This window comes from Impatiens glandulifera, chromosome 3 (assembly GCF_907164915.1).
Source record: "Impatiens glandulifera chromosome 3, dImpGla2.1, whole genome shotgun sequence".
Classification (NCBI taxonomy): Eukaryota; Viridiplantae; Streptophyta; class Magnoliopsida; order Ericales; family Balsaminaceae; genus Impatiens; species Impatiens glandulifera.
In genome coordinates, this window is record NC_061864.1 from 3,713,609 (window position 1) to 3,734,278 (window position 20,670).

The following is a 20,670-nucleotide window of genomic DNA, read 5'->3' on the forward strand; positions in this document are numbered from 1 at the left end:
ACTGCCTTCACAAATCTAGGAACCTCTTCACTTGAATGAGGTAAAATGCCTAAATTTTTCAAAAAACAAAATGCAATATATAATAATATGGTCATACATGTTTATGTTTAGTGACCAAATAATTAATTATCAAAAAAATCAGATCCACCAACAAAAATCACTTTTTAATTACCTTTTCCTGCTGATTTTTTTTGGTGAATTTTTTTTTTTTTTTTTTTGTTATATATTCGTTTGCTAGATCCACAAAAAAAAAAAAATCAGCACAATTCATAGAGAAGGAATGAGCATAACAGATCCTAAAAAAATAGTTCATTGCATCATTTTCCTTCCCAAATTACAAAATAATGTTTTCCATTAACAATAACTAGACAAAATTAACCCACTCATAGGCAAATTATAATGGATTAAAAGTATAAGGTCCTAATTTTTCTCAACCTGTTCTTATTTGTTTTTTTTTATATACTCTGCCATATAGATATATGCATCAATGATGCAATCAAAATAAATTACTCGCGCTAATTTTCTATCAAAATTTAAGGGAGACTATAAATAATATTGAATCAATTAAAAATCCATATTGAAAAACTGTGAAAAATTTATAATTCCCAAAACATTTCAATTGACCTCAAAAAATATTGAAACAATTAAACAAATGCATTTGACAAACCGTGAAAAATATATAATCCCCAAACATTTCAATTGACCTCAAAAGTTTGTTGAACTCTTCAAAGTAGCATTCAATTCAATTTTATTACATTCAATCTATCAAATAAAGGATAGACAAAGTCATAGAATAAAACTTTGTTTTATATTAAAAGATAAACTAACTATGATCTGATTTGATTATAACTCCGATTAGATGAGCTAGTCAATAGGTTAGATAAATACGAAACGATACGATCCATCACGATATTTGTACGGAACGACACGATCCAATATTATCTCATTTGGGTCTAGGGTAATGCTTTTTTTTTTGACAAAAGTCCATTTCTTTTAGGGCAAAACCCCATTTTGTATAAACCTAAAAATGTGGAGCCTCAAATTGTGAGGCTCGAAATAAGAGGTCCCAAATTACAATTGGCCCCAATAAGTAGCCATAAATTATGAGGTTAAAAAAAAGATGTCCTAAATTACAATTGACCTGTAATAAGAAGCATCAAATTATGAGGTTCAAAAGAAGAGATCTTAAATTGTAATTAGTCCCTAATATGAAGCCCCAATTTATTATTTCAGCCAATAATGAATATCATATACCAAATTAAATAATTAGGTATAAATTCTTATCTAATATTTTAAAAACTATAAAATTTAACATTTATAATATTTAACTAACTTAATATATATTTTAGATAAATTAATAACTTTATGACAACAAATTTAACTAATTTTATTTGGATAATCATTTTTATGTTTTAAAAACATTTTAATTAATTGACATTCAAATTATTATTTATGAAACTATATGTTAAAATTTATATTTACACATTTTACATATTAAATAATCATTTAAATAAATTTAATACATTTAACTTATTAAATTAATTTAAATTTTCTAAATTAATAATTATATTTTATAATTTTTACTAACAATATAATTTACTATATATAAATAAATAAACAATTAACATGAGTGTGTCAAGACACGATTGTGTGACACTATAACAACTAGCATTTAGCCCGTGCATTTTGTCACAGCCCAATCTTCTTGGCCCAGGAAGAGGAGGCTTAAGGAGAATGTCACGGCCCAATCCTCCTGGCCCAAGAAGAGGAGGAGGCTTGAGCCCTCTTAAGCCCAACCCAAGGAAGATTCTAGACTTGAAGGAAGCTGGAAGGAAGGTCCTTGATTAGCGCACCTAATTGAGAGTTAAAAGGAATTCCTTGATTAGTGCATCACTAATTGACGTATAAAAGGAATGTCCTTAATTAGGAATGTCCTTGATTGATAATTATAAGAAATCCCTAAATTAGTGCACAATCAATGTAATAGCTAGAATTAGTCCTATAAATACCTGTGAAGTATTGCATTGTAAATCACCAAGTATTCGAGTAATATACTATTCTTTTTAAGAGTTACTCTCTCTCTCTAGAATTCTTGTGTCAATTCTATTAAACGCCGAGTGTTGCGTCGAGTAAGACTGACTAATTACTCGTTCTTGCGAAGATCGTAATTAGTGCCACACGGATCGTCAGTGAAAAGACTGAGCCCGTGACAATTGGTATCAGAGCTGAAATGACGAGGAGATCGGAAGAAACTTCAAAGGTTGTGGACGAAGTAGAGAATCTTCCCCATGAGACCGGAGAAGATGGTAGGAACTCTCGCAAAGTTCAGGCGGGAGGAACCAAAGCTACCAAAGAAAGAGAAAGATCAAGAGACGCTATCGTTGACATCATCGCCAGGTTGGAGAAGGTAGAACTCACCGTGGCGTACGGATAAGATAATGCCGGGGACCTAGAGGAACGCATTGCCGAGCTTGAGAAAGAGAGAGACGAGCTCCGAGAAGGAATGCAAGGTGCCCTGAACGAAGGCTTGTTCAAATGTCAAGAGCAAACTCGGATCGTGGAGCAGACCCTCCTTGGTGAAATCAATACCTTGACTGAGAAACTCGAGGTAATGACTTCTAAGTTACAAGCCACCGAAGAGGATGTGGCCTTACTCAAGAAGGCGGTTGCGCAAGAGTGCGGACGTGCGCCTATAGGAGTCCCCAATCCGATAAGGATAGACATTCCAAGGCCTAAAGCGTATTTAGGCGAGAGGAACGCGAAAGAGATTGACAACTTCTTATGGAGTCTGGACCAGTATTTCAAAGCACTCAGCCTAGTAGAAGAGGCGAGGAAGATAGATACTGCCACGACATACATGGAAGACACCGCAATGCTGTGGTGGAGGCGAAGGAGTATCGATATTGAAAGAGGTACGTGTTCTATCAATACCTGGGGTGAATTCAAGGATGAACTCAAGAGACAGTTCTATCCTGAAAACGCCATTCGAGAAGCAAGGGCCAAGTTGCGGCGACTCTCACACAGAGGGAGTATTAAGGAGTATGTCAAGGAGTTCATCGCTACTCTCCTTGAAATCCCTAACTACTCAGACGACGAAGCCTTGTTCGCCTTCACTGATGGTCTACAAATGTGGGCGAAGCTGGAGTTGGAACGATGTGGGGTCCAAGATCTAAGCACCGCTATTGCCGTGGCTGAATCCCTTTTCGAAATGAGAAGGCAAGAGAAACCAAAGTCGATCTATGAGAGGATTGACAAGGGGGAAAATGGTGGAAACCATATCTACAACAATGAAGACCCAATTAAGTCTACCAAACCCAATGGTAGAGAAGATCGGGAGGAGGAACATGTAGAGAGACCCCGGATAAAGTGTTTCTTTTGTGAAGGACCGCACAAAGCAAGGGAGTGCCCTATGAAGAATAAACTATCAGCATTGATGGAGGAGCAAGAACGCGTTCACGATGAAGCTCGATTGGGGTCGTAAAACCTACTTAGTGCCGTTACAGCAAAGTTTGATAAGTCAAAGTCCGCGAAGAAAGGACGACTATTTGTGGAAACTAGAGTAAGAAACCACATGGTTAAAGCTTTGTTGGATACGGGAGCCAACAACAATTTTCTAGAGGTAAAGGAGGCGAGAAGACTGGGGATTAAGTACACTAAAGAGAAAGGGTGGCTTAAAGCAGTCAACTCGGCACCAAGTGCGACTTATGGAGTTGCTCGTAATGTAAAGATCAACTTGGGGGAGTGGACCGGCCTTCTGGATTTCTCCATTATCGACATGGATGACTACAAAATGGTTCTCGGCATAAAGTTCCTAGACAAAGTAAATGCCATCCTACTCCCTTCTGCCAATATGATGTACATTCTAGAGCAAGGTAATACTCGCACAATACCTTTAACAAGAGAGGGCAAGAGAGAAACTAGGCACCTATCTGCCATGCAACTCTCAAAAGGTGCGGAGGGCACCTACCCATCATCTTTTGTCACTATGAAAGAAGATGAGAAAACTGTGTCTAAAGAGAAGATACATCCAGAAGTTACAACTGTCCTAGAGAAAGGTCCTGATATAATATCCACTGGATTATCAGAGAAATTCCACCATAAGAGAGAGGTGGATCATAGAGAAGAGTTAGTCAAATGTACTAAACCATCGGCGACGGTTCTTTATCGCATTAAACCTTCCAAATTGGAGGAATTGAAGAGGCAACCAGAGGAGTTTCCATTCAAGAAAGAGAAGTGCGAAATAGCCAAGACCGCCAAAAGAATGAAGAAATGGGAGGAAAAGAAGAGAAGACACTTGGAGTTCGGAGGAAACCGAGTGATAATAAAACTTCTCCTCCATCAAGAGAGACAATTTTCCAAAATTCATAAGGGGCTTGTGAGGCAATACGAAGGCCCTTTCTTAGAAAAGAAACGGGTTAGAAAGCCAGCACGTCGCTCAAAACTTTTATCTCATGTGGAGACATCATCCAAGCCTACAAGGAGGAAGCGACGAGGACGTCGCCAAATTGAGTGAGGGAGAATGTCACAGCCCAATCTTCTTGGCCCAGGAAGAGGAGGCTTAAGGAGAATGTCACGGCCCAATCCTCCTGGCCCAAGAAGAGGAGGAGGCTTGAGCCCTCTTAAGCCCAACCCAAGGAAGATTCTAGACTTGAAGGAAGCTGGAAGGAAGGTCCTTGATTAGCGCACCTAATTGAGAGTTAAAAGGAATTCCTTGATTAGTGCATCACTAATTGACGTATAAAAGGAATGTCCTTAATTAGGAATGTCCTTGATTGATAATTATAAGGAATCCCTAAATTAGTGCACAATCAATGTAATAGCTAGAATTAGTCCTATAAATACCTGTGAAGTATTGCATTGTAAATCACCAAGTATTCGAGTAATATACTATTCTTTTTAAGAGTTACTCTCTCTCTCTAGAATTCTTGTGTCAATTCTATTAAACGCCGAGTGTTGCGTCGAGTAAGGCTGACTAATTACTCGTTCTTGCGAAGATCGTAATTAGTGCCACACGGATCATCAGTGAAAAGTCTGAGCCCGTGACAATTTGCACGAGTAATAATATAAAAACCGTGAAAAAAAATTACGGATAACATTTTTTATTTTATTTTTAACCGTTTTAAGTTTATGGGTGAGTCAACCCACAATCCGACCCAATTATCCATTTACTCAACATCATTATATATTAGTTAGTTAAAAAGTTGAACTTATATTAATATTAAAACGTCCCGCGTTTATCAAATTTGGTGTTAAATTTAAAATATAAAGTCTTTTTAACCTAGTTGGTTAAATAGTTGTATTTGTTTTGTTAGGTTGCAAGTTCGAAACATACCTCTAGCAATTTTATTTTTAACCGTTTTAAATTTAAAAACGGGTCAACCCACAATCCGACCCAAGTATCCAAATTAACCACAGCTCTCGACCCGACAATCCGGACACTTTAAAAATTAAGCATCATTATATATATATATATATAGATTAGTTAGTTAAAAAGTTGAACTTATATTAATATTAAAACGTCCCGCGTTTATCAAATTAGGTGTTGAATTTAAAATATAAAGTCTTTGTAGCCTAGTTGGTTAAAGAGTTGTACTTGTTTTGTTAGGTTGCGAGTTCGAAACATACCTTTAGCATTTTTAATTTTATTTTTAACCGTTTTAAATTTAAAAACGGGTCAACCCACAATCCGACCAAAGTATCCAAATTAACCACAGCTATCGACCCGGCAATCCGGACACTTTAAAAATTAAGCATCATTATATATATATAGATTAGTTAGTTAAAAAGTTGAACTTATATTAATATTAAAACGTCCCGCGTTTATCAAATTTGGTGTTGAATTTAAAATATAAAGTCTTTGTAGCCTAGTTGGTTAAAGAGTTGTACTTGTTTTGTTAGGTTGCGAGTTCGAAACATACCTTTAGCATTTTTAATTTTATTTTTAACCGTTTTAAATTTAAAAACAGGTCAACCCACAATCCGACCCAAGTATCCAAATTAACCACAGCTCTCGACCCGGCAATCCGGACACTTTAAAAATTAAGCATCATTATATATATAGATAACACGAAACACGAATTTAAACATGAGTTAGCACGGCACGAATAATAGGACACGAAAGAATTCGTGAATTATAATATTCTGAGTGGGTCAAGACACGATACGACACAGATAAGATTGAGATAGACACAATACGACACGATTAAGAGTCTAACATACGACTTTCCCGAGTCGAATACGAACGTTTATGCACGATACCCAGCTCTAGTCACTACGCCAAGGAAGTTGCAGTCAAATGAGCTATTAATGTTGTTTCGTACTATTACCATAATATTCTTTATCTTGTTGACATTAGTTTTTGATGTTTAATATTTCTAGAGTAATAATAATGATTTAAGGTGACTGAGATAACCAAGAGATTCGGGTGAGAAACCTATTCAATATTTAAAACAATTTTCAGCATATGTCTTATGAATTAAGTTTTTGACTAATATATTTAGCATTGATCGGAAATTGGCTGTCAAAATAAAACACATATGGGGAATCGAAAGTGTAGAATAAGTAGAAAGTTCATAGTTGATTAATCATTAGGAAGAAGAGAATTCATATTAAAATGAAGCTTGATCTGGCCTAGAACTGGGCAATGGGTTGGATAAATACGAATCGACACGATACAATATTATCTCATTCGGGTCTTAAGTTGACATGATACATACACGATACGACACGATCACGACACCATTATGAGTTTATACGATCGTAACACGGTTATGAGTCTACACAGGCACAATACGAGTATAGACATGACACAAAACGAGTATACACACGAAACAATATAAACACAATTAATCACATAATCTAAGTTACTAACATTAACATTCTATAAACCAATTACATTTTTATTCAATTAATAAATTATTTTATTTCATAAATGTAATATTTATAATTAAAATTAAACATACTAAAATATAATATTAAAATAAAATATGAACTTAAATAATATAAATTTAAAAAATATAAATAAAAAAAATAAATTATATGAATAGAAATGTAAGTATATTAATAATTTTCTTCGATATTACATTTATTAATTATTATTTTTTATCATTTCAATTATTATTAATACATTAAATAATAAATATATGATAATAATTTTAATTTTAATAATATAATAATATATATTTATAATTTCTATCCACATTTTTCACTTTCTTTCCTATTTTCGTACTCAAATTACTCACTTTTATATTAACATTATCAAATTATCAAGTCTTTAAATATATTTACATTTTCATTCAATTTATAAATTATACAAGTTAATAAGGAACTTACCTAACATAAAATAATAATTTATTGAATAAGAGGATTTTAAATTAATTTTATTAATTAAATAAAAATTTAATTTATAAAATTAATATTAATTAAAAAAAATACATTAGAGAATAGTTGTAGAAATATATTTTAACCTAAAAAATCTAAAACTACTTTTAATAAATAAAAAATTAATAATATATAAATTCTAATACTTTTTTCCTAAATAAAATGAACAATAATTGCATTTTAGAGCTGGGCATGGTGCATAAACGTTCGACTCGAGAAAGTCGTATTAGACTCTTAATCGTGTAGTGTTGTATTGTGTCTCAATATTATCTGTGTCATATCGTGTCTTGACCTACTCAAAATAGTATGATTCACGGACTCTTTCATGTCGTGTTATTCGTGTCTAAAAATTTATTCATATCGTGCTAACTCGTGTTTAAATTCGCGTTTCCTGTAATTCCAATTAGATTTTGTTATTTGTCAACATAATCGTGTCTTGACACACTCATGTTAATTATTTATTTATTTATATATTAAATTATATTGTTAGTAAAAATTGTAAGATATGTAAAATTAATAAATTAATAATAATATTTTATATTTTTACTAACAATATAATTTAATATATATATATATATATATATAAATAATTAATATGAGTGTGTCAAGACACGATTATTTTAACACGATGATAAAATATAGTCGGAATAACACCAAACACGAATTTAAACATGAGTTAACACGGCACGAATAAACTCATGGACACAAATAACACGACACGAAAGAGTCCATGAATCACAATATTTTGAGTGGGTCAAGACACGATACGACACGCATAAGATTGAGACACAACACGATTGAGAGTCTAACACGACTTGTCTGAGTCGAATACAAACGTTTATGCACGATGCTCAGCTTTAAAGTCTTCGACTATCATAAGTGTTATATATGCAAGAACTCTATAACCAATAGCCCTTATAATTACGATCACCACCGACATTATTGGATTTCCGAGTCCCACCACCTTTACCGATGGAAAATCCCTAATGAAACATGTCTTATCGGAACCGCAAGAATAATTATCATCTAGTTTGAACTAACCATTTTCAAACTCATTTTGGTGTAAATGTCACATCAAACAGTAATTCTTCTCCAACCGAAAACTCATTCTCAAACCCAAAAGAATATTCTTATAATATTCTTTCTTACATCAACTTTTATAACTTTTTAATATCACTCGTATATTTTACAAACTTATAAATTATACCACAATATTATAATATCATTCAAATATTTTAAACTTAAATATAAATTAATTATAAAAATTTATTAAAAATATTATATATATATATATATATATTAAAGTAATTTTATTTTTTAATATTATTATAATTTTTTAAAATATTATTATAAATTTATGTTATATAAAAAATATTATATAAATTAATTAAATTAATAATTATATAAATAAGTTTAATATAAAATATAGGATAAAAATAAAAATATAAACAAATAAAACATATAAATAAATTAAAATATAAATAACTTATATAAATTAATTATATAAATAAGTTTAACATATAAAATTGATAAAATAAAAATTGAAGGGTTAAAATGTAAAAAAAAAAAGTATGCGTTTGCTACAGTAGCAACCCAAATATGGGTGCTTTAGAGAAAGAATTTGGGATATCTCAAATTAAGTTTGAGTTTGGCAAACAATTGGAGCTACTAATCCTATTTTGGATATATTTTTGGATATATTTTGCAGCTCCATTGGAGTTTCTCTAAGAATCTAGCAGAAGCTTATAAGTATACTAACCTAAGGAGACATACTTTATCCATGAAATGAAATTCGGCACACGGCACACGTTGGTAGATCATTATAATAGATCCCAATATAGAGGCCAAATTCTAGTTCATCATAGAGTTGGGCATCATGCACAAACGTTCGTATTCGACTTGAGCAAGTCGTGTTAGACTCTTAATCGTGTCGTGTTGTATTGTGTCGTGTCTCAATATTATCTGTGTCGTATCGTGTCTTGACCCACTCAAAATATGAAGATTCACGGACTCTTTTATGTCGTGTTATTCGTATTTACAAATTTATTCATGTCGTGCTAACTTGTGTTTCATGTAATTCCAACTAGATTTTATTATCTATCAACACAATCATGTTTTAACACACTCATGTTAATTATTTATTTATTTATATATATATATATATATATTAAATTATATATTGTTAGTAAAAATTATAAAATATGATTATTAATTTATTTTAATTTAGAAAATTTAAATTAATTTAATAAGTTAAATATATTAAATTTATTTTAAAAATTATTTAATATATAAAATGTGTAAATATAAATTTTAACATATAATTTCATAAACAATAATTTGAATGTTATTTAAAATGTGTTTTAAAACATACAAATAATAATCAAATAAAATTAGTTAATTTTTTTATATAAAGTTATTAATTTTTTTTTTTTAAATATATATATATATATATTAAGTTAGTTAAATATGATAAATGTGAAATTTTATTATTTTTAAAATATTAGATAAAAATTTATACATAATTATTTAATTAGATATATGATATTTATTATTATATATAATTAAAAGTAGTGAAATTTTTTTAATGATAAAATAAAGTTTTTTTAAATATATTTTTTTAATTTTTAAAATTTTAGAGTGATTTAAGATTTTTTTAAATGATTTTGTGATATACAAATATTAATCAAATATTATTAAAAGTAGTTTGAGATTTTTTAGGTTAAAATATATTTTTACTACTATTCATTATTGCATTTTTTTAATTAATATTAGTTTTTAAATTAAATATTTATTTAATTAATAAAATTAATTTAATCTTTTTATTTTATAAATTATTATTTTTTGTTAGGTAAAGTCTTATTAAGTTGTAAAATTTTGGAGTGATTTAATTTTTTTTAAATATTTGATGTACAATTAAATATGTGATATTATTAGGAGAAATGTGTTAATTTGATAATGATAATGTAAAAGTTGGTAGTTTGAGTAAGAAAATGAAAAAAAAGTGTGAAAGGTGGGTAAAAATTATAAATATATATTATTATATTATTAAAATTAAAATTATTATTATATATTTATTATTTAATGTATTAACAATAATTAAAAAACTAATAAGTAATTAATAAAAAAAATATCAAAAAAAATTATTAATAGACTGATCATATTTATATTCATATAATTTATTTTTTATTTATATTATTTAAGTTAATATTTTATCTTAATATTATATTTTAGCATATTTAATTTTAATTATAAATATTACATTTATTTATTAATTGAATAAAAACGTCTCATGTAACTAATTGTGTTTATGTCGTTTCGTGTTTATATTCGTGTTCGTGTCGTGTCTATAATTATGTCGTGTCTATACTCATGTTGTGTCCGTGTCGACTCGTAACCGTGTTACGATCATATAAACTCATAATTGTGTCGTGATCGTATCGTCTCGTGTTTATATAGTGTCAACCCAAGACCCGAATGAGATAATATCGTATCACGTCGTTCCGTACAAATATCGTGTTGGATCGTGTCGATTCGTATTTATCTAACACATTGTCCAGCTCCATCACCATGGCCCCGAAGACTAGACCTAACATATTTGAGGCCAATACACATAGTAGTGTTGCAAAAAGTGTCCCAAAGAAGTTTGGGGCTGTGGGTTTGAGGTCAGTCATCCAATAGACTATAGTGATAAATAACGTTTGAAGGACATTATGTGACTAATTGTGTTTATGTCGTTTCGTGTTTATACTCGTGTTCGTGTCGTGTCTATAATTATGTCGTATCTATACTCATGTTGTGTCCGTGTCGACTCGTAACCGTGTTACGATTATATAAACTCATAATCGTGTCGTGATCGTATCGTTTCGTACTTATATAGTGTCAACCCAAGACCCGAATGAGATAATATCGTATCGCGTCGTTCCGTACAAATATCGTGTTGGATCGTGTCGGTTCGTATTTATCTAATCCATTGTCCAGCCCCGTCACCATGGCCCTGAGGACTAAAACTAAGCCTATTTGAGGCCAATACACATAGTAGTGTTGCAAAAAGTGTCCCAAAGAAGTTTGGAGCTGTGGGTTTGAGGTCAGCCATCCAATAGACTACAGTGATAAATAACGTTGGCAGGACAAGATCCATCGGCAGATCTCCAACGGTCCTTGCCATAAAGTAGGACGAATAGCTCGACGTCGACGTCCTTTCTTTCTCCAACATCCCACGTTTTTTAGGAACGTGAAGATGGCTTATTACGACTCTTCTATTTGACTGACTTTGGTGACGATCTCGCTAATTATGTAGGGTTCTTATATTATTGGCATCATAGTTGAAGTTTCAAAATTCCTCACATGTATCCACATTGATCATGGTGATGTGGTTTTCTAGCAACTCAATGAATGAGAAAATTTGAAACTAAATTCTTAAATAATTTTGGAGGAAGTAGTGAGTAGACAGTAAATATATTTAAGTATTTAACATATGTATTCAAATGATGTATTTTTCACTTTATATATATATATATATGGATCATCTGTGTACATTTTCTTCTTGTGTCTTCACCAGAAAAGATTGAATTTTTTATTAATCATTTCAACATTCTTTGTGCAAAGGCACAACAACAGAAAATGGACAAAGAGGATCTGTCGTATTTATTTTTTTTGGATTAATTTAATTTTTTTCTCTCTTTTTTCTATCACTTTAATTTTTTTCAATCACTTCATTCTTCTTTTTAAAATACTATTTTATTCTTACAAATTTTTCTAAATTTTAAATTATTAAACCATATTATCCAGTGGCACATTCCGTAATTTTTAACAATAATGGTGACTTAAATGTCCCAAAACCTATTATACCCAAATATGCTATATTTTATACAAGTTTTTTTTATCAGTCTAACCAAAATAAACCAAAAAAACTTAATTTAGAATGGCCCATCTTTTTTAAGATTTCCACATTATTTATTTTCCTTATTCCTTATTTTGATACCATATCATGTTCAATAGTTTCAACTGTATTTTTAATACTCCAATTTTGTTATCTTTAAAGAAGAACCGAAGCCAGCAAACTTCACCAAATTAACATCACCCATAGGCAAACTATAATGGGTTAATTAAAGAGTCCTAAATTTTCACAATTGTCCCATCTAACTCAGTTGCTAGAGTGTAATGTCTTTAACCTTGTGATCATATTTGAGCCCCGCCTTCACAAATCTAGGAACCTAAATTTTTCAAACAACAAAATGCAATATATAATAATATCGGATACACCAATAAAAATCACTTTTTAATTATCTTTTCCTGCTGATTTTTTTTGTGATTTTCTTTTTGTTATGATATATTCAAAAATTAGTTCATTGCATATTTTCCTTCCCAAAGTACAAAATACTGTCTTCCATTAATAATAACTTGACAAAATTAACCTACTCATAGGCAAACTATAATGGGTTAAAAGTATAAGGTCCTAAATTTTCTCATCTAGCCCATCAAGCTCAGTTGGTAGTATTCTTAACATTGAGGTCATGAGTTTTGATCCTACCGCTGTTCTTATTTGTTTTTTTACATACTCTGCCATATATATCAATGATGCAATCAAAATAAATAACTCAGCTAATTTTCTATCAAAATTTAAGTGGAGACTATAAATAATATTGAAACAATAAAACAAATCCATATTGAAAAACTGTGAAAAATATATAATTCCCAAAACATTTCAATTGACCTCAAAAAAATATTGAAACAATTAAACAAATGCAATATTTGACAAACTGTGAAAAATATATAATCCCCAAAACATTTCAATTGATCTCAAAAGTTTGTTGAACTCTTCAAATTAAGTAGCATTCAATTCAATTTTATTAATACATTCAAACTATCAAATAAAGGATAGACAAAGTCATAGAATAAAACTCTTTGTTTTATATTAAAAGATAAACTAACTAAGAACTGGATTTGCTTATAACTCCGACTCTCATAAGGGCTATATATGCAAGAACTCTATATCCAATAGCCATAATAATCATGATCACCACCGACATTATTGGATTCCCGAGTCCCACCACCTTAACCGACGGAAAATCCCTAACGAAACATGTCTTATCGGAACCGCAAGAGTAAGTATCATCCGGTTTGAACTGAGAATCTAGCAAAAGCTTGTAAGTATACTGACATAAGGAGACATACTTGATCCATGAAATGAAACTCGGCACACGTTGAACAAAGTACCCTCCTGTTAGATTAAATAAGATCATTATAATAGAGCCCAATGCAGAGGCCAGCTTCTGGTCCATCACCATGGCCCCGAGGGCTAGACCTAGCCCGTTTGAGGCCAATACACATAGTAGTGTTGCAAAAAGTGTCCCAAAGAAGTTTGGGGCTGTGGGTTTGAGGCCAGTCATCCAATAGACTATAGTGATGAATAACGTTGGAAGGACAAGATCCATCGGCAGGTCTCCAACGGTCCTTGCCATAAAGTAGGACGATAGTTTATACATGCCCGACGTCCTTTCTTTCTCCAACATCCCACGTTCTTGAGGGAACGTGAAGATGGCTTGGAGTAACGGGTAGAATCCCCAAAAACTTACTATAGAAAATTGAAGACCACTCTACACAAACAAACAAAACAACTAAATATTATCTTTCAACATATTATAAATTTCACTTAATTTGTTTTAATTTTTTACCTTATCTTGTATGTTGTCAACATCGATTCGCCACCATAGTAGCCCTGTCATGAAAGCCACCATAAGGACTTGAACAAAACTAAGGATAGATAGAGTCTCATGCTTTCTTTCCTTCACCCCTCTTCTAATCAACACGGAGAATTGTTGCCACCATGTGGTCGGCCACCTTCCAAATCTCTTCATCTCTTCCGACCTCTCGTTGTGGAAATTGTCATCGCTCGACATTTGAACCATCCCCCTCAAATTCTCAGCTCCGTTAGCCTTGAAGGCCAAGCTCAATTTATTCTTCACAAATCCAGGATCCTCTTCATTCGCATAAGGTAATATGCCTAATTAAAATTTTCAAAAATTAACAAAAATGCAATGTATAATAATAATATTGGTCATGATGCATCATGCATGTTTATGTTAATTAATTAACAAATTAAAAAAAAAAAAACTAAGATTGAGAGTTGAGATAATAACCGTTTCCTAGATCGAGCAAAAAGTCAGCAGGATTCATAGCCATCGAAGGAGCATAACCGATCCTAGAAAAGTAGTCCATTGCATCACTTCCCTTCCCAAAGTACAAAACATTGCCTTCCGATAACAATAACACCTTATGAAACATGTAGAAAAGAAGACTAGACGGTTGGTGGATGGTCATCGCAATCGTCCTCCCACCCTCATGTGCTAAGTCCCGTAGCGTCGAAACAATTCGTTGTGCCGTGGTTGAGTCAAGACCGGACGTGGGCTCGTCTAGAAACAAGATGCTCGGATTGATGAGCATTTCTTGACCTACACTAACCCTCTTCCTTTCTCCCCCGGAAACTCCCCTAAGAAGCTGATCCCCAATTATGTTATCCCTACACTTTGTTAGATCGAGTAGGGATAAGACGGCCTCAGCGTGAGCCACTTTCTCCTCTTTGGTGAGACTATTCGGAAGCCTAAGCAAGGCGGTGAAAACTAGGGTTTCTGTAACAGTAAGGTGGGGATAAAGAACATCGTCCTGAGTAACAAAACCAATCTTCCTCTTCATAGAGTTGGTGAATGGCCGATCATTGTAAGAGATCGTCCCCTTGAGCTGCCCTGTCCCGAGACGGCCACCGAGGGCGGTGAGAAGTGTGGTCTTACCGCTGCCGGAAGGTCCAAGCATGGCCAACATTTCTCCTGGCCGGACAACTCCACTAACTCCCTTTAAGATTGTTTTCTCTTCTAAATCTTGTTTCTTGAATATTCCACCACCCGATCCGAACTTAATCTTGTAAACAACATCTTCAAACTGCAGATCGAAAATTAATATATTATCAGAATTCAACTATATATATATATATATATCGGTTTGATGATCAATTCATGGGTATCGATCGTACGTACGTACCTTCAATGTAACATAATGATTGTTAGCATTTTTGAAGATGGTGGGTACTTCATTTCCTCCCATGTCTGCTGCTTGTATATCTACTACCGTCGCCTGTTCCATTTTCACTCCTCACCACTGTGTTTTGGTTGAGAGACGGAAGAATGAAGATCAAGTAATCTACTTGTTTGGCTATGAGGAAAAGGAAATTAATTAATTAGAAGAATGAAAAATGAAAAATGTGGACACAAGTCAACATATATACAGATAGAAAGATGCATATATAACAAATGCACGAATATTGTGTGTATTATCCTAATGGTACCTACCCCCATGCACGGTTTTGTTTTCCACATGTTTTCAGTAGGAAAGTGGAAGTTTATATATCTAATTAACCTCTTTTTTATTTGATTTTTGGAAAAGGAAGAACAATAAGAGATTCATTAATGTTTTTTAAAAGTTCAAATCTACCGTTTTTTTCTTTTAACTATTATTACTTTTACACTTTACTATATATTAGGTGAATAAAATCTTCAAATAATCTATCATTTTGTATGAATTTATTAAAAAATATCATTAATAAAAGTATTACGTCTATTTAAATAATATTAATATATATAAAATATTTATAAAAAATATATTTATTTATAAAAAAATCACAAGTAAACCTCTTTTTGGTCAAACAAAATCTTAAATATATATATATATATATATAGTTGTTAGATATTCAGTTAATTTAATGAACTTTACTTCTTTTTTTTAAGTTGAAAGGTATAATAAAGGAAAGAATAGTAATATAATAATACTTTTTTTTAAAATGCTATTTCCTTATAATAAATAAAGGTTACATTTAATAATAAATATAATATATTGGAGATATTGTCACAACTACAAAAAAAAAATTTGAACAGATAAAAATAAATTTAAAAAATATAATAATATATATTCAATATGTAAAATTCTTAATAAATCACGAATAATATATTAAAATAAAAAATAGAACGTTTTCATTCTACATTTTATTCACTTCGGTAAAACAACTTATTTTCTCACATATTTTTCCGAATGAATCTCTCATTTCGTGACTTTACACTTTCACTTTGTCAATCTAATATTTGATTCATACTTTTTTTAATAATTAGCATCATGACCTCACAATTTGGTCAATCAAATATTTGATTCATATTTGTTTAACCACTTTCAATTGATACCGGCCTATTATCTCTCGGCAAACCACATCTCAATCACACTTGGTTAAATAGTTGTACTTGTTTTATTATGTTGCAAGTTCGAAACATACAAATAATATTTTTAATTTTATTTGTAACCGTTTTAAATTTATGGGCGGGTCAACTCACAATCCTACCCAAGTATTCATTTACTCTCACATATATATCCAAATTAACCACAACTCTCGACTCGGCAATCCGGACACTTTAAAAATTAAGCATAATTATATATATATATAGATTAGTGAGTTAAAATTTTGAACTTTTATTATTAAAATGTCTCACGTTTATCAAATTTGGTGTTGAATCTAAAATATAAAGTGTTGTTAGCCTAATTGGTTAAGAGATTGTACTTGTTTTGCTAGGTTGAAAGTTCGAAGCATACAAATAACATTTTTAATTTAATTTTAACCGTTTTAAATTTATGGGCGGGTCAACCCACAATCCGACCCAGTATCCATTTACTCTCACATATATATCCAATTAACCACAACTCTCGACCCGGTAATCCGGACACTTTAAAAATTAAACATTATTGTATATATATCGATATGATATTATATTATATTAGTTTTCTAATAAGTTTAATTTAATGTAAGAGACATGCCCCATATAATTGAGAGATCATTCGACAACATCCTCTATATTCTTAGAGTTACTTTTCTTAAATGATCAAGATTAAAAAGTGAAAATAATATTAGTATGGATATGGTATAAACTAAATTAAATTATAAAAAAATTGGATGAGAGTGGATAAAAATTATTAATTTTAATAGTTTTTTATATCATGTCCTTCATAAAAAGTAAAAACAAATGACAGCGGATACAATTTTATACACTTAAAACATGATTATATAAGAAATTTGTTCTCAAACTAAAAAAAAAATAATAATAATAATAAATAAAAAATGTAGAACTTATTTTCATTTTCAATGCAACTTTAAAGAGATTATCAATTATATATGTATTATAACCCATGCAATACAAATTTAATATTAATTGACTATATATATATATATATATATATATATATATATATATATAAATTTAGATGCTGTTGATCAATTATTAATTATCATTTTAGTTTTATATTTATATTAAATTTAATATATTGATAAACTATAAATAATATTAAAAATAAGAGTAAAAATTCATATATATTTTATAACATTAAATATTATTTGTAACTTCACTACTACTTAGTCCGTAATTATAATTATTTTTAAATATAAATATATAAAAAGTATACTAATATAGTATTATTAATTATTTTGTTTGATATTTGAATCTATAAATATTTATTATATTTTATGAATTTTTTATATTTATAGAAATAATGAATAATTGAAAATATCAATACAAAAACTAATTGATACATTATATGTTGACATATGTTAAACAGCTGATACATATTTTTATTTTAATAATTATTATTATTTAAATAAATAAACCCAAGTCCCATGATTTTTCTCATTATTATTTATTTAAAATATATAATATTAAAAAAATAAAATAAAAAATATTCAATATAAATAAATTACAATTTAAAATTTAAAATTTTGAAAATAAAATAATAATAAATATTTAAATTTAAAAAATAAGAATAAAAATCATATGTAACTTATTAGTGTTCATGTGGACAAAGCCATGCATAGAAATCCAAATAACTGGAAGTCCTTAAATTTATATGGGTGTTATGAATGTGTGGTCTATAGTAAATTCAGGAAAAAGTTATCAATTATATATTTAAAATATTATTAATTGGTTGTATAGAAATAAATATATTATAAGTGGGTAAAAGTTGACTTCTATAAAGTGACAAGTTATATTTCAACTAAAGATGAATAATCGGATGTAATAATACTTCTCCTTAACTAAAATAATATATATATATATATATATATATATATATATATATAAATAAATAAATAAAAGTAATGTTTTTCACCATATTTTTTTAAACTTTACTCTTTCTCTTAATTTTTGTTTTTTTATTTATTTTTTTAATTATAAAATACCTATAATTATTTAAAATATCCACCCTAAAATAGGGATGGCAATGAATACCCGTATACTTGATAGTACCCGATGGTCGGGTTTGAGTATTTTAAATCGGGGTCAGAATCGGGGATCGAGAGTGAAAATGGTTACCCGGTCGGGGTCGGGGATGGAGAGTGAAAATGGTTACCCGATCGGGTTCGGAGTTAGGGATTAAGAGTGTGCAAAACTCAAACCGATACCCGAAATATTAATATAAATATATATATGTTAAAAATTAAATTGACTTTTCAAATTTCAAATCAATACCATAATTACAAATTTACATTAAATATATTAATTATTTATTATACCAACAATCAACCACCAACTCCACCATGTCATCATTAATTTAATCTATATTCCCTATGACTCTTAATCTTCTATTTCTTTAAGGGGCCCTCTAACATCTCCATCCGGTCTTACTCACCCCCAAAATTACTTATTTATCTCTACCACTTTTATATATTTATTTTTCTTATTTTATTACTTTACTTATTTTATTTTATTTTATTATTAAAATATTATTATTACTAAATATAATTAATTAATTTTTAATATATTTTTTTCTATTTTATTTATTTAATTAAAAATATAATTATTATTATTTTTATATTATAATAATTTAAAATATATAAAATATTGAAGTGTTTCAATTTAATAAAAATATAAATATCTAATATTTTATTATATTAATTATATATATATTAAAATACTTATAAAAAAATAGTTGAATAATTTTATTTTTTTTATTTATAAATAAAATTATCTATAAAATAAGATAAAGTCTTTAAAATATTATATATTAATAATTAATCAAATTAAATATAATATTTTCCTTAATAATAAGAATTTTTAATCGAAATAAGAAAACAAAAATAAATATTCAAAAACCATATAAAGAATATTAAATAAAAAGAATAAAAATCAAAAGATATTAGAAAATAATTAATTAAATTTAATGAATAAGAAAAATATAATAATTAAATTAAATAATTAAATTAAATAAGTAAAATAAGAAAATAAGAAATGTAAATATATAAAAATGATATGGATAAATAGATAATTTTGGGGTGAGTGAGGAGTGATGTCGGAAGTGGGGATGTTAGAGAGGGGAGATTTACTTTAATAACAAAATATTTTCCTCTCTATTCATTTATTATTTTCTAAATTAACATCTCTTATCTCTTTTTTTTCAATATTTTTTCTAATTTTTTTTTTTTTTTTGTTGAACTCTCTTTAATTCTGGTTGAAGTTCATGTATATATATTGTTCAATTTCTACAATATACTAGTAAGTAATATTTTCATATGTGTTTTTAATATTTAGTATTTAGTATATTTAGAAAATAATAAATAAAAATTTATATTTTAATCGGGTAATGGGTTACCCGTTAGGTATGGGGTACCCGGCGAATCGGTTATGGGGATACAAATAGATATACCCGTCGAATTCGAAGTCTGGGATGAGTAATAAAATAAAAATCGGGTTCAGGGATGGGTACTTCACTACCCAACGAGTAAGGTACTCATTGTCATCCTACCCTAAACCACGTGAAATCTTATATACTGTTACCAAGCAGGGTTGCCCCTAAGGCCGAACGGACTCAATTCAACTCATACGAACCAGAGTCCTAATACAGAACGAAAATGATCCAAAAATTATAATATAGTTAAACAACAGAACTTAACTGATAAAATGCCCATTTGGAATTAAGAAGTTTGTTAAAAAACTGTAATGTAACAATATAATAATAGAAATATTCCTAAGATAATTTCTTACAATAAACATTATATATAAAAGGATAATTGCCTTGTGTTCATGAGCTCGTCATCTCTTATATATTATGATTAGAACAATGCCCATTTGGAATTAAGAAGTTTGTTAAAAACAGTAATGTACGTAACAATATAATAATAGAAATATTCCTAAGATAATTTCTTACAATAAACATTACATATAAAAGGATAATTGCCTTGTGTTCATGAGTTCATCATCTCTTATATATTAT

The 20,670-nt window shown here is 29.7% G+C and overlaps 1 pseudogene; it reads right to left on the minus strand.

The window, feature by feature from the left end:
* Positions 1 to 13,310: 13,310 nt before the first annotated feature.
* LOC124928921 lies at positions 13,311 to 16,538 on the minus strand (annotated as a pseudogene).
* Between the last annotated feature and the right edge of the window lie 4,132 nt (positions 16,539 to 20,670).